General features: G+C 41.9%; 1 protein-coding gene across 1 annotated transcript in view; it reads right to left on the bottom strand.

The window, feature by feature from the left end:
• CWC27 (CWC27 spliceosome associated protein homolog) overlaps nucleotides 1-10226 on the bottom strand; it is a 157823-nt gene that overhangs the window by 76166 nt on the left and 71431 nt on the right. The gene's annotated exons all lie outside the window — the stretch shown is intronic.

Here is a 10226-nt window from a genome sequence, read left to right as displayed (position 1 = left end):
TATATATATATTATCAAGCGGTAGGACTAAGTAGATTATTAGACTGGTTTACCGAAGGAAATCGGAAATTGTGGGTGTCGGTGGAACAGGCAGAGGTGGAAATACCCCTGACATCTATTCCTTGGATACCCCCAACTAAGCGAAATAAAAGCTGGACCAGGTCATTGGTAATTTGCTCAACATTAAATATATGGGATGTACTGGTAAGGAAGTGTGGGTTGTCAACATATATTGGTCCATTAACACCTATACTAGGGAACCCAGATTTTCCGTATGGTCTGAAGCGTAGAAGATTCTTAATCTGGGAGACCGCTAGACACTCTCCAATTATACAAGCCATAACAGAGAAAGGACTACACCCACTCTTAGAACTTCTCCCTATGAACCAGCCAAATGGAGGTAAATGGATGGAATATTTCCAACTGAAACACTTTCATAATGGCCTTTCTATAGAAGATAGAGTGTTCAGAGACTTAACTCCATTCGAGGTGATATTTTTAAACAATGCGGGAGATAAACATATGGTGTTCAAGCTATATAACGTAATACCAGAACAGATGTATCCAACATTTCCTTACTATACTAAAGTATGGGAACAAGAGATGGGACATGTATTTACAGAGGATGAGTGGAAGAAGATTTTCTTCCTAACTCCTGCTTTAACCCAGGAAATAAATTTGAAAGTATTAACAATATGGTATAGATGTCCATTTAATCTATATAAGATGAATCCTAAAAATTCCAAGCTGTGTTGGAGGTGCTTTGGGGAAGATGGGACGATGTTACATATCTGGTGGTCGTGCCAGTTGATAAGAACATACTGGAAATCAATCTTGGAGCTTGCTCAAGAGCTAACGGGACTACATGGATAGGAGACACCTGAGGTTGCTATGTTGTCTCTACACCATGGCTCAATTGCTGCATTGAAAAAAGGTCTCCAAGTCCGATTCTGGCAGCTGCAAGGGCAGTAATACCAAGACACTGGAAATCAACCAGTCCCCCTCAGATTTCGGAATGGGTAGAGGAATTAAATAATGTTATGCGATCTGAAGAGCTTACAGCTCGTCTATATGATAGACATACGCTATTTATGGAGAGGTGGAGCCCTTGGAGGGATTTTATGAGTTCATTAGAGATTCTTAGATATCTATAGGGGACATGATGAAGAAGCTGAGAGGAGAAGAAGTAGAGGAGGAGAGGGGTGAAGAAGAGGGAATAGGAAAGGGAAGGAAAAGGGGAAAATAATATCAAGAAGCTGATCTGATCTGCTAAGTAAATTCTCCTATTTAATTCTCCTTTTATCAGATATATTTATAATACCTCAGTGGATTTGTAGGTATTGGCAGTATACATGTAGAGGAAATGATATGACCTGGATAATATATAATATATGTACTATGTTAAGTGCTAGGTATATGAATTGTTTCTGTTGTTGTATTTTTGTGATTTGTGAAACTGGAAAAATTAATAAAAGAGATATTAAAGAAAAACAAAATCACTTGGAAGGTTAACTACGCAGTTAACCCTTTACAAACAGTAGCTGCCACCATGTTTTTTAACCATGCACTATTCATAGCATGTGCTGATTCAATTCTGGCCTTTTAAACAATTTCTGTATCATTAATTGCAACACCCAGAAAGGGATGTAACAATTAGAATGGATAATCCAAGCTAAACATATTATTAAAAAAAAAAAAAACGCATAAGCAGAGGTTGCCCTCATTGAGGTGACCGAGCCCTCCTCACATCCAAAGCATCACTATAAGTCAATGTAGCCTCCCGTTACATGTGTGGAGGAATAGGGAGGTCTGGGAGTTAGAAAGAGACTGGTTCATGCCCAACTTTTCTATGAAAAGACACACTTTGCAATAACGTCAGCTTCCTGTGTTTCTATACTTCTAGATCCACTGATTGTTCTGACCGCTGTTTTCACCTAAATCTGAACTCCAGCTTTAAAAATATAAATAAGTTCTCACCTGTGGGGATTTTTTGGAATCTGGAAGCCTCCTACAGAATAAGGTGAGCCCCCATACATCCACACTGCCCCTCCTAGGGTAATGAGTAATGGGGTACATAGTACCCCTTAGTTACTAATTCTGGGGAAAAAATCTTTTATTTAGAAACAAATAAATAAGCAATGCCCTCCATGTAAATCCAACATCCATTCTGACAACCCACCACTTGACTGTGCTGCCGCACTGCTAATCCTATTGCAAGTTATACATCCCCAACCAGCCGCTGTATGTTATAACATCAGCTAGGGATCCTGGGTGAAGTCAGTGACCATTTTTTACCAACATCGGCTGGGGGTTCGGGCGGGCGGATGAGCAAATGGTTTGTTTGTTTCCCCATTCGCCAAACTGTGAACAACATGGGTTTGTTCAACCCAAATCAGAAGCTAATCCCTACTGACAATGTTGCTCCTCCATTGATACATTACAGTAATCATTGTCACCCTTGGACAGGATGTGTGGTACTGACAGGATGCCCAGGTAAGTAAAAAAAAAGCATGAAAAAAGAACATTAATGCATCTGCCACATCTAAGGAATGGTAAGTTGGACTAGATTACATTTTTGTTCTTGGGTTTAGATACACTTGAAGATATCAGCCATTTCATGACACTGCACAGTGAAAAAAATCATAGCTTATTTGTGTTCAGAATTAAAGTGGCATTAAGGGCAAAAGTCCCCCCATCACAGTGCTAATGTAAGGACTTACCTTAAATGATGCCTCTTAATCTGATCTTCTTTCCTGTAGTTTTTAGCTGTCCCTCGATCCAGAGCTGAGTCCTCTATCCCCCTCTTCGCTCATGTCCCTCGCTGCTCCATAGACTTACCTTGTGTCTCTCCTTGTCTCCCGCCGAACATCTGAACTGCGCATGCCCCCGTCCCAAGATGCTTTGCCTGAGACATTTTCAGATGTTCGGACGGGAGCGTGCGGCGGAGACACAGGTAAGTATTAACCCTTTGAAAAAGTTTTTTTTAATCGTTTTGCATATATCTACTGCTAGCTGGCAGGCGATATATGCAAAAACATGCAAGCGTTTAATAACCCTTTAATTGTATAAGGAACTTTACAAATAATTTCACAAAAGCTGAAATATTCACAGTATCAGTATGACACAAAGCTTTGATTTTACCTTGAGTTTTATTTCTCTCCATGCACATGCTACTTTTGCTCTTTGAGTATAAATAATGAAAGGCAAACATTTACCAGGATATCTACTAGGTGAGCTTCCAGGAAAGACTTAAAAATCCTATGCAGTTTCTAAGAACTGTTAAAATAAGTAAAGCTTTGGAACTAAAATATCTAAATATTGTAATTTGCTACTGTTAGTATCATTTCAAAGAAGCTAAACAGAAGAAACAAAGGCTTGTTTAACGATTGCTGTAAAACTAAAATGAAAACATCCAGCAGCTGTCACAGGGCACAAAGAGTGAACACTGAAAACAGTGGTTTCATTTAATGAATAGGAAACTCCCAGCACCTCTTGATATATCCCAGTACTGTATAGACCGAGCAAATCAGCTAAAAAGAACCCTTTAATCGTTGATGTGAATTATTACCTCTTCAAGCGTTTTTATGACATGCCAGTCTTGGTAGTTGATGTATGGTGCACAGACATACTTATTATGGGACACATTTATAAAACAAGCAGGATGAAAAACAGGCAGTTTTTGTGGATTGTGCATATTATTTAAACATATCTATACCCTTTTACTTTTTAATAGAATTGTTAAACGTTAGAACCCCTGTCAGGTTTATACTTCTATCTGGGACTCCATTAGATAGATTGCCCCTCTATGCCTGTTCTGGGGACAACCTTTTACCAGACAGGAAGTGAGGGAAAATCTGCACTAGGGAAACGGACAATAAAAAGCCGACAGAGGTTATATTGTCGCCCTACTTCACTTAAAAATGCATTTGTATTTCTGTCTGTGTTGCTGTTATCCTTTGACTTCAGAATAACCTGACAAGAGTGCCAATCCTATACCACTCTATCTAAAACTAAAAAAGGGTTTTGGGTATAGATACACTTTAATATAAACAGTATATGTTTATGTTTTTAATACTTTGGTTTATACAGGATCACAGTGATGCATTTCATATTGCTATGTTAGAGATCCGGAGGGCTGTGCGAGGTCTCAAGTGGGATGTGGAGGGTTTCAGGTGGACTGCAAGTCTCCCTCTCCTTGGCCATGTCCATCTCCTGGCCAGGAGACGGGACCATTAAAGTCTACAGTATATGGCCAGCCGAGGAAGCACTGTGGTGCAGGATGTAAATTGCAAAATCATGCCCATCCGATCTTGACAAGTACGGATCTGAGAAGGGGGAGAGAGGATTTTTTTAGGTCAGAAGGTAATTGCACTTTGTTTTAAAGTGCACTTATCCTGTAAACAAGCTGCTATAAGGCTATGAGCAAGCTTTAGCACTACTTGCTAATAGATTGTGACAGCCAGCTATACCATTATTACCTGCGTATAACATTACCAAACTGGAGCTGGAGGTTGTTTTACAGTCTTGAAGAAAACTGCTCAAAGCATTCTGAACATTTGACAACAGTTTTATACAGTTTGCCATACACACTGTTCTTACACATACTAAAACCTATGTATACAAAGCTTATTTAGGGATGGGTGATTCCTATCGCCCGACACCCTGGACATGCAGCGTCGGGCAGGGCTAAATGTAGAGCAGGGAGCTGGCGCTTTTTTTATACAAATGATCTGCCGCCCAGATCAGTTGCAGCAGCCTGCTTGTTCCCAGCCCTGCAGTGGTTTTCGGGGCTCCCCGCTCTTCTGAGGAACCCAGGACCATGGCTTTAGTTTGCAGAGCAGGGAGCAGATCAGAGAATGTCTGTTCTCCAATCTGGTTTGTGTGATCATTGAGACAGGAGCGCTGTCTAATCACAGCAATCCTGTCTCAGCTGTCACAAGCCCAGCTGCACAGGAGATTGAGCACAATGCTGTGCTCGATCTTCTGTACTGGACCCTAATAGGGGGACATCTAAGCTAATTATGGAAAGATCTGGGGTCTAATAGGGTCTTGTTAGCCCCTGTGCGATAGCAATAAATGTAAGTGAAAAAAAAAAGTGATACAATAAAAGAATTTCAATATCTGCATGTGAATAAATGCACGCGTAGGGCCGGCGGCGTCACCAGGCTGGGTATTAGCCAGTACAGCTGCCAGGAGTTACCTGGTGTGCACGTCATTACATATACACATAATGACGTCACATGCACTTGGACATCTTGGTGATAGATGCCGGCAAAGAAGGGGACATTCATTCTTATCCTGCCGGGTGCCCTCCTCTCTCATGCAGCTGTCGGGGTCTCAGTCCCTGACCGAGTGCCCAACTTTTTAGAGGGGGTGACACCAAAATCACTGTCAGTCATTTTGGTGTCAACCCCTCTGATTGTGTTACCCACGGTTCTACACTGAATAATTTAAGCCGCCTAAATGCCTGTGATTGCTAAGTCACTAAAACAGTATTCTTGCTGTCAGTCCCATGTGCTAGACCACGCTTGGTCACATAGCGCAGGTAAGCTGCTGTGTCTGGGCTGATTTCCCGGAACACTAGAGGCATCCCGCGCAGAAACAATAGAGCTTTGTCACTCACCCTCTGCTAGTCAGCACATTTTTCTCATTCACTGTAGTCTGTTTATAGAAATGTTTCAGGCTGCACTGAGCTTCAACTAAATCAGCTGCATTTAACAATTGTTAAAGTATTACAGCAATGCTGATTGTGTTTCATATCACCACACACTCAGGAATGTGCAAACAATATGATTATCAATATAACCATACAACATATTGCATTTTATGCAAGACAGTTCAGTTGGAAGGTCAACAGTGGCGAAAAAGGACTAATCACGTTTGAATGAGCTAATTTTTCAGTTATGCCATTTTTCAATGATACTTTATCTGAAATGAACTGCTATTACCCTTAAGCAGGGTATACACTGGCAGATTTTCGTACAACTTTCATAAGAAAAATCTTGTCAGACCATTCCATAATGCCATCAGAGACTTGACACATATTGTTTGAAATTTTGTTTGATTCCAACATGATTTGGAATGTATGGGGATTCCAGAAAGAACACCACTTTCACAGTTAGAATTACATGTGTGCGAGAAAAATCATTTTATCCTTATAACTTTTTATCCCACTTCTTCGACTTTTTTCGTCAATGCGGCTGAAATAGATCCTCGATTTGACCCCATTAACTATTAGGAAATTGAACGAACATTCTGAAAACTGTTTTTTTTCAAATCAACTGTATATACCCATCTTTACTCTTGGCTGAACCTGTCTTTTGGTGCCCAAAGTGGTTCTTCTACGAGGGAGATTTGTTTAAAAGCTAACCCAACTCCCTCACGGGGTAAGACTATCTCTATGGAAAATGGTTAATCTAAAAATAGTTCTGGTCTAGCAGATAAAATAAGAAAAACTCATAACCTGCTTCTAAATGATTGCCATTTAAATTGCTTCTAAAGCGAGAGATCCTCTTCAAAGAAATTCAGTTAAAAATACAAATGCATGATATTTGATTGGTTGGATGTTTGCCTGTTTGGTAACCTACTAATCATTTGTTTAAAGTCCTGATGAGGCTTTTCAAGGTCAGTACTGCAAAATGCATTGGAAATGTATGGAGCCATCAGCTGCTAGCATGTTCCACAGAGCTCCCCACCGCACTCCTTACTGGTATGTCCCTTTTAAGGTGGGTGCTGCAGTGATAGTGGATGGCGCCACTTCAAATTCAATTAGTAATATATTTCACCAGAACACAGGGCTTGATTTCGAAACAAGGCAAACCAAGGCCCTGCCTTTAGGGGGGCACATTGAAGAACCTGGCCTTGGGGCAGCAGAGAGAGAGTAAATACAGCCCTGCCAGCACACCAAAGTAAAATCTTCAACAAGTGGTCATTTTATTGATGTACACACATCTCGTCATCTCATTGAAGATGTTACTTTGGTGTGCTGGTGATATATTTTACCACTTGGATCAGATGCTAGCATGTCTCTCTGTTGATGCCAGTTGCCAAATATGAAAGTTGGTAAATTAGAATACAATCACTGCAGATCTATCTTATTTAAGGGTGAATCTTGCTTTTGACCTGTAATGATAAAGGATACCTACAGCACTTTCCAACATTTGTCTACTGAATGGAACAGACATGTGAAGCATAAACGAAAAAGAAAACAATCTCTTCGATGAAACACACATAAAAGCTGGCCATAGGTACTAGATGTCCATTATTGGATGTACATGACATACATGAGTCGGTCTTCCCCTACCCAGGATAGCTCTATTCACACAAACACATGTTTAGGATAATGCAGGAGGAAGGGGTCGCTGCACTCAGGCAGCTCCAATGCAGGAAAAAGTAAAAAGGAACAAGGTATGTAACAGTTTGTTCTCCAAGGGTCATAAGCAACTTTGCAGCAGAGCTTTGTAGCAGCTACAATTCTCTGTTCATCTTCTCTAGTGATGATGGCTACAATGCATCTCTAGACAGCTACACATTGCTAGTTTGCCATGATCACTAGCAGCTTCATTCGATAACATGAGTAGCTACTAAAGATTGTAATTTTCTAGCTAGCTCTGAACACTATACACAGTCGATAGCTCAATAGCTTAGCTATAAAATGCCTGGAATTTCTGTGCCATGGACCTTCTACCCTGTTTCCCTGAAAATAAGACCTAGTACTATTTTTGGGAATTGCTAAAATATAAGACCTACCCTGAAAATAAGACCTAGTTGTGACCTTTCCCAGGGCCGGTGGTAGCATAAGGGGGAACTTGAAGAGCCGCAGGAGAGAATCGGCAGTGCCAACGAAGCCAGCGCTAGAGGAAGCGAGGCAGCAGCGGAGGGAGCAGAGCCGCATAAGCCGATGCCTCCTCTATATCGCCGACTCCTGTCACAGGCGGAGTGATACCAAATGCACTCCGCCTGTGAGGAATCGATAGTGAAAGCGCGATTCACTCATTCTGGCCAGCGATTGGTTAACAAATTGCTCTTGGAAAGGTATGGCACCCCTGATTGCCCTGATCATCATATTGTTGACTTTGCCCTTTTGGATTATTTAATTTGGATTTGCATTAATTTTGGATTGTTGTACATTAAAAAAAGAAAAAAATAGAACCTACTATGTGTGTTTTTTTGACCCCCCAAAAATATAAGACAGTGTCTTATTTTTGGGGAAACACGGTAGTGACACTCTAAGTGCAATTCTGCAGCTTGAGCTTCTACAAATCACTGCTACAAAATCGCCAGTGTGACATGGCTCTAGGAATGCATGTTAAGGGATGATATGCACCATCACTTTAAAGTGTATCTAAACCCTAAAAATATAATGCATTGCAGCTTATCAGTCCTTACATGTGGTGGCTGCATCAACTTCCCTTTTTAAGGCATTTTTTCTTTTCATTTTCACTTGGAGATGCTGCCAGTAAAGTAGCGCTGTATATATGGAGAAGCAGCATTGTCAACCTAGACTGCTCTTTCGATTTAGACTCCTCCACCTCCTCTTCATTACAAAGGGGATTAGGGGTATTGTAGTTCACTTTATTTGAGATTTTAGTTCAGTATACATAAAATTTAGGGATGCACCGAAATATCGGCCACCGAAACATATTGTCCGAAAATAGCACTTTTAGCAAAATGCCTAAAGTGCCATTTTGTGGCCGAAATAGCGGTGCATCTGTGATTTCTCTCCTCCCTGCCGGGTGCTGCTCTTTGTTCCAGCGGGGAGGAGAGAAAATGTCTCAGGAGGCCAAGTGGTGCGGGAGGAGGAGAGTGCTGTGAGCGGCCAGCGTCTCTCCTCCCCGCACAGCTCAGCCTCCTGTGACAGATCGGGAGGGTGGCAGTGTCAGCTGTCACAGGAGGCCGGCCAGCGGTGCGGGGAAGAGTCCGCTGTCAGATTGAGCTCTCCTCCTGCACCGCTCACTCAGCCTTGCAGAATGAAGAGCTGGTACAAGCACTCAGTAGGTTTACTGTGTCCTCAATTATTAACGAATGGGAAGTGATCTACATCACCTCCTGTTTATTCATGATTGTGGATATGATAAACATACTATTTCCACAAGTTATAAATGAATGGTAAAAAATTTTTACCAATATATTAACAGTAAAAAGGTGAGAAAGGAGCAGATAGGCCCAATAAAGGATGGAAGCGGGAAGCTAGTCACAAACGACAAGGAGAGGGCCGAGGGGCTGAACGCTTTTTTCTCCTCAGTATACACTCGGGAGGGAAACGGGTTTGACACACATGATAAAACTCCCAGTTTAACTCAAAATATACCCCAGTGGTTGACAGAAACCGGGATACAACAAAGACTTAAAATGCTCAATGCAAACAAAGCAGTGGGTCCGGATAACCTGCACCCCAAGGTACTTAAGGAATTAAGCCAGGTTATAACTAGACCATTAATCCTCATTTTTAAGGACTCCTTAATGACTGGTAGGATCCCCAGTGATTGGCGGAGGGCTACGGTAGTCCCAATATTCAAAAAGGGGGCAAGGTGCCAACCTGGGAACTATAGGCCGGTCAGTCTAACATCGGTAGTTTGTAAAATGCTAGAGGGCATAATAAAGGATTATCTGGTAGAATTTGTTCAGGAAAACGGGATAGTTAATGACAATCAGCATGGGTTCAGGAAAGACCGTTCCTGCCTAACTAACTTGCTAACTTTTTATGAGGGGGTAAGTAGAGATATGGACGGAGGTAAGCCGGTGGATGTGGAATGTCTGGATTTCTCAAAGGCTTTTGATACGGTACCACTTAGGCTTCCTGTTCATTGATAACAGGGGATGCTGAAAAAGAGATTGTTTTCAATCACTTTTTCTATTTTAAATGGGAAATATCAGGGGTCTGTTTAGACCAGGGCCGCCATCAGAGGGGTACAGCCAGTGATTGTGTGAGGAGCCCAGGCGGCCGGAGAGGGCCCCGGGTCCAACCAAGTTTTTTTTTAATACATTAATATGTATAGTGTATTTGTAAAGGTCCCAGGCCCCCCTGTGCACTTGGTACCTAACTTCCTGAGTACGTGCAGGGGGCAGAGGTTTCTTTTACACGGCAGAAGTATCGAGTCAGGAGCAGAGCACACAGGGCTGTAGGGGAAAGGTAAGTTTATTCCAGCAGGCATCTCGGCGGGAGGGGAGGGCTTTTGATTTCAGAGACACAGACCGCAGCAGGGGGGTGTTTGGCAGAGAGACACA

Source organism: Nanorana parkeri, unplaced genomic scaffold (assembly GCF_000935625.1).
Source record: "Nanorana parkeri isolate BGI_ZX_2015 unplaced genomic scaffold, ASM93562v1 scaffold1323, whole genome shotgun sequence".
NCBI lineage: Eukaryota > Metazoa > Chordata > Amphibia > Anura > Dicroglossidae > Nanorana > Nanorana parkeri.
This window is presented reverse-complemented; position numbering and strand designations above follow the sequence as displayed.